Source organism: Alosa sapidissima, chromosome 18 (genome assembly GCF_018492685.1).
Source record: "Alosa sapidissima isolate fAloSap1 chromosome 18, fAloSap1.pri, whole genome shotgun sequence".
NCBI lineage: Eukaryota > Metazoa > Chordata > Actinopteri > Clupeiformes > Clupeidae > Alosa > Alosa sapidissima.
In genome coordinates this window covers 19,375,284-19,381,098 of record NC_055974.1, presented here as the reverse complement: position 1 = coordinate 19,381,098, position 5,815 = coordinate 19,375,284, and the positions used below count along the sequence as shown (strand labels likewise).

Here is a 5,815-nt window from a genome sequence, read left to right as displayed (position 1 = left end):
CGCTCTTAGGCTTAAGATGCTTTCGGGGAACTGGGCCTAGAACTATCTAAAATGCATGTTGCAAAGTTGCAATCCATTGAAATTGAGAAATATCTGTTGGACTTGGGGGACAAAACTGAAGCTTTTTGTCACATCAGCTCTGTGTTACAGGCCTACTGTGAAATATATAGGATTTCTTTGGAAATACACATTTGTGGTAAAGACATATTATAGTTGTTACAATTATAGAAAGCCCCACTTTGAACTGGAAAATGCAATCCTCTCAACATTTGGAGACTGCACATGGGATTGGAACACTACCATTAGGAAAATGAATTATAACAGGTTGAACACCGCAATGCACGGCAAAATACTAAACTCCCTTACTGACCAAATAATGGCACAAACAGGTGAGGCTGTGAAGGTAAATTGAACGATAACACTGCTATGGTAACTAAACTACCAACTCACACAATGTTTGTGCAAACATATTACAAAAGAAGGAGAATATTCTGAGTCACCATGGGGTGTGGTGAAAGGTGAATCTGTGTGTGTACGTCAGGGAGAACGTGGATTCTGGGTGTGGGTTTTTTGTGCGAGGCATGACTAAATACTGGTTTCCCATCAAGTCACCCCACCTATATATATATAAATCTATATCACACAGACAAACAGAGAATCATTTCACAGGTTCACCATCAGTAGAATCACCACGATTCAACTGACAGAGTTCCCTGAGGACTTAACTGAAATTGGGCTAACTACAATTGGGATCGGCCATCTGCATACTAGGATCATGTGAGTGTGTCAGACTTTCTTGACTTTTCAACATACGCAATTGATCATTCATTTTAAATGTAGCATATTTTTTTCATTCTGGTGATTAAATAGAATAGCCATGTTGACCCTTATAATAAAAAAAAACCAGAATGTTTAAATGTCAGTATAACTATCTGTGCCAGTCTTACTGTAACTTCAGGTCTGCTAATGTAATGAAGTAAGGGTCATAAAGCCTTTTAGTGCTAATTGTAGCACTTAAGTCAGTGAGTGTTTATATGTAGATGAGAGGACATCTACCTGAAATCTACATACAATTGTAAAGCTTTGTATTAAAGGTCCAATATGTAGGAAATAATGGAAAATAAACTGTAACCATTCAGAAAATGATCACCATATGTTGTCAGAGAGTAAGGAAACACGATGAATTGACGTAATGGCTTATTTGACAACATTACTCTAACCCGTAAAACCCCGTAAAACCCATGAAAAAAATGAGTTACGGGGCGGAATCTCTTGGAATTTTCGTTTATGTTTTGAACGATTCATTCTAGAATAGCGTATTAATAATGGGCTAGCACGTCCTCCTATTTGGGTTGCCAAATTAGCAAAGGCCAACTGTCAACAGCTGTCAGTTGTAGTCATGAACGCCTACGAGAGGCAGGCAAATTTACAAAATTAAAACAAGAAACAAATTAAGTGGACATCGGAGGAGCTTCCTGATATGGTGACGTCTTCGTCAAACGAAGAATATCAAGTCTGACGCAGAGCTGGCCATATTTCTCCACAACAGGTAGTCTAGGCTAAACTTCATCTGCATCGCTGACTTCAGCTAAATATGTTACGTTGGTTAGAGAGGTATTTTTTGTTTTCGTTGTTTCCTTAATGTGTAGCTGGGTCATGATTGGAGAAACGTTAAAGCAGCTGCAGGTCAACTAACGTTAGCTAAGTCTTCATTACATCTGGCAACCCAGAAGAGGCTCACGTCTGGTAGTCTTGAGAACGTTCACCAGTGTTTTGATTTTGGCCTACAGAACGTTCTGTAACAATCCTACAAATCGCTAACCTGACCCTAGCCAGATGAATTTCGCTCCGCCTAGCTCCACTCATCCATCTGGAACCGATCCATTGAAGTGTTGCTTCAGAAGGCTGGGCCTAATCAAAAAATGCTTGCATATGATTGAATAAGCCACTTGTCCGTCATCTATTGACGTGCTACTTCAACCACTCACATCGAAGCCAACCCGTGACGCTAATAACAGTGTCACAGTCGCTTCTACGCTATGTCACATCTATGAAACTCCCCGCCCTGCGTCCTGATTGGCTGAACCATAAAGTCGGTTGCAGAAATCACTCTCAATGGAAGAGGTCCCAGATGGATGTGAGTGAAGCTAGGCGGAGCTAAGCGGAACGAAATTCATCTGGCTAGGGTCAGGTTAACAAATCGCACCTTTAATTCATGTTGTAATGTTTCGAAATTCACATGCAGAATCACTTACAAGAGATCTCAGTAGCAAGGGAATTCAGCAGCTTGCAATAACACCACAAACAACAACCTCAATCATCCATTGTTGTAAATGTTTTATTGTAAGTCAAATGAAATTACGTCCTGTCCATACAAACGTGTCATCAAACAGTTTATTTTTTTATATGTGACTGTGTCAGTTTGTAGTGTATTTCGCTAGCTATTGATGAGCAACTAGGTGGTTCCATCTTCACATGGCAGCCTTGTTTTCATAAATTAAATTATGTAAAATCACAATTAGCAGATTATTTGTATGTGTGTCCTTGTTTGGCCTTCACAACAGAGAATAACTTGTAGATCCAGTTGTAGAAGCTTCACAACTAATCATGATCTCTTTTAAATGGAAGTTTCAAAACATTCAGGGGTGGAATTAAATAACCTGCTGTTTATGTGAATTGATCAAAGTTGAGAGGATCCTCAACTCACTAAGCTCTCCCAGACATATGGTAAATGGTGATTGAACCCTGGGAGGTGTCATTGCAAGATTTTATTATATAAATTGAGAGGATGAGCACTCATTTTACTAATTGGTGTGCTCGTATAAATTGTGTGTTTTACAAAATTGCGTGGCCATTTTGCTAGACTGTGCATTCATGTTTTCACTTTACAATTATGTACAAATACACAAGAGTGCACAATTTCGTGGGAAAAATATATATCCCGGGCTCCTTATTATGATACAGTATGCAATATGCTATAATAATAAGAATTATCATTAAACGCTTAGCACTAGGGACTTGAATTACTTTGTTAAACAATAAGACGCCTTAGAATTAATGCTAGCAAATTATTTTGCTTCCTGAAAATGTGTGGTCTTACTTTATTTGTACCTTTAGGTAGATGTGCTTTCTGTTAGATGGGTCACATCACCATGCAATTGACACAAATGCACCATGCAATTGCCACACAGACACTAGATCTACATAATACAAATGTACTAAAGGATCTCTTCCAAGTACTTAAAAATACACCAAATATAACTAATTTAATGTGTGTGTGTGTGTGTCTGTGTCTGTGTGTGTGTGTGTGTGTGCAAACATATGACCCACTCTGTCACAGATCCTTCAACTAAGGAAATGTGGGGGAAAATCACTGCTATGGTCATTGTGATTCTTGGTGAGTAGTATCAGATATAATAGGATCATTTATTTTTGCAGGTGAATACAATTACTTTTATTTATCTAATTAACTTTTCTCATCCGCAGCATTCGCTGCAATTGGAGCTACACAGTCAAATACTCTAGGAACAACAAGACTAACAACAAATGAAGTGACACAATCAACCACAAAAGCAGCAACACAATCAACCACAAATGAAACCCATCAATCAACTACAAGTGAAGCAACACAAACCACTTCAATTGGGGAAACACAATCAACTATAGTTGCAACATCACAATCATCTACAGCCGGAGCAACACAATCAACTACAAATGCAGCAGCACAATCAACTACAAGTGAAGCAACACAAACCACTACAATTGGGGAAACACAATCAACCACAGCCGGAGCAATACAATCGACTACAGTTGGAGCATCACAATCATCTACAGACGGAGCAACACAATCAACTACAGTTGGAACATCACAATCATCTACAACCGGAGCAATACAATCGACTACAGTTGGAGCATCACAATCGTCTACAGCTGGAACAGCACAACCAACTACAAATGCAGCAGCACAATCAACCACAAATGAAATCCCTCAATCAACAAGTGAAGCAACACAAACCACTTCAATTGGGGAAACACAATCAACCACAGCCGGAACAACACAATCAGCTACAGTTGGAGCATCACAATCATATACAACCGGAGCAACACAATCAGCTACAAGTGAAGCAACACAAACCACTACAATTGGGGAAACACAATCAACCACATCCGGAACAACACAATCAGCTACAGTTGGAGCATCACAATCATCTACAACCGGTGCAACACAGTCGACTACAGTTGGAGCATCACAATCGACTACAGCCGGAGCCACACAATCGACTACAAGTGAAGCAACACAAACCACTACAATTGGGGAAACACAATCAACCACATCCGGAACAACACAATCAGCTACAGTTGGAGCATCACAATCATCTACAACCGGTGCAACACAGTCGACTACAGTTGGAGCATCACAATCATCTACAGCCGGAGCAACACAATCAACTACAAATACAGCAGCACAATCAACTACAAGTGAAGCAACACAAACCACTACAATTGGGGAAACACAATCAACCACATCCGGAACAACACAATCAACTTCAGTTGGAACATCACAATCAACCACAGCCGGAGCAACACAATCAGCTACAAGTGAAGCAACACAAACCACTACAATTGGGGAAACACAATCAACTACAGCTGAGGCAACACAATCGACTACAGTTGGAGCATCACAATCGTCTACAGCCGGAGCAACACAATCAGCTACAGTTGGAGCATTACAATCATCTACAGCCGGAGCAACACAGACGACTACAGTTGGAGCATCACAATCATCTACAGACGGAGCAACACAATCAGCTACAAGTGAAGCAACACAAACCACTACAATTGGGGAAACACAATCAACCACAGCCGGAGTAATACAATCGACTACAGTTGGAGCATCACAATCATCTACAGCTGGAACAGCACAATCAACCACAAATGAAACCCCTCAATCAAAAAGTGAAGCAACACAAACCACTACAATTGGGGAAACACAATCAACCACAGCCGGAGTAATACAATCGACTACAGTTGGAGCATCACAATCATCTACAGCCGGAGCAACACAATCAACTACAAATGCAGCAGCACAATCAACCACAGCCAACACACACACAAATGCAGCAGCACAAACAAGTGAAACAACACAAACCACTACAATTGGGGAAACACAATCAACCACAGCCGGAACAACACAATCAACTTCAGTTGCAACATCACAATCATCTACAGCCGGAGCAACACAATCAACTACAAATACAGCAGCACAATCAACTACAAGTGAAGCAACACAAACCACTACATTTGGGGAAACACAATCAACTACAGCTGAGGCAACACAATCGACTACAGTTGGAACATTACAATCATCTACAGCTGCAACAGCACAACCAACTACAGCTGCAGCAGCACAATCAACCACAAATGAAACCCCTCAATCAACTACAAGTGAAGCAACACAAACCACTACAATTGGGGAAACACAATCAACCACAGCCGGAACAACACAATCAACTATAGTTGCAACATCACAATCATCTACAGCCGGAGCAACACAATCAACTACAAATGCAGCAGCACAATCAACTACAAGTGAAGCAACACAAACCACTACAATTGGGGAAACACAATCAACCACAGCCGGAACAACACAATCAACTACAGTTGGAGCATCACAATCATCTACAGCCGGAGCAACACAATCAACTACAAATGCAGCAGCACAAACCACTTCAATAGGGGAAACACAATCAACCACAGCCGGAGTAATACAATCGACTACAGTTGGAGCATCACAATCGTCTACAGCCGGAGCAAC

The 5,815-nt window shown here is 40.7% G+C and overlaps 1 long non-coding RNA gene across 1 annotated transcript; it reads left to right on the top strand.

Annotated features, from left to right (window-relative positions):
- The first annotated feature begins 524 nt into the window (after positions 1 to 524).
- LOC121689953 lies at positions 525 to 3,551 on the top strand. The gene is made up of 3 exons (XR_006024939.1): positions 525 to 777; positions 3,341 to 3,397; positions 3,487 to 3,551. It is a non-coding gene; the product is annotated as an uncharacterized LOC121689953 (long non-coding RNA).
- The last annotated feature ends 2,264 nt before the right edge of the window (positions 3,552 to 5,815 follow it).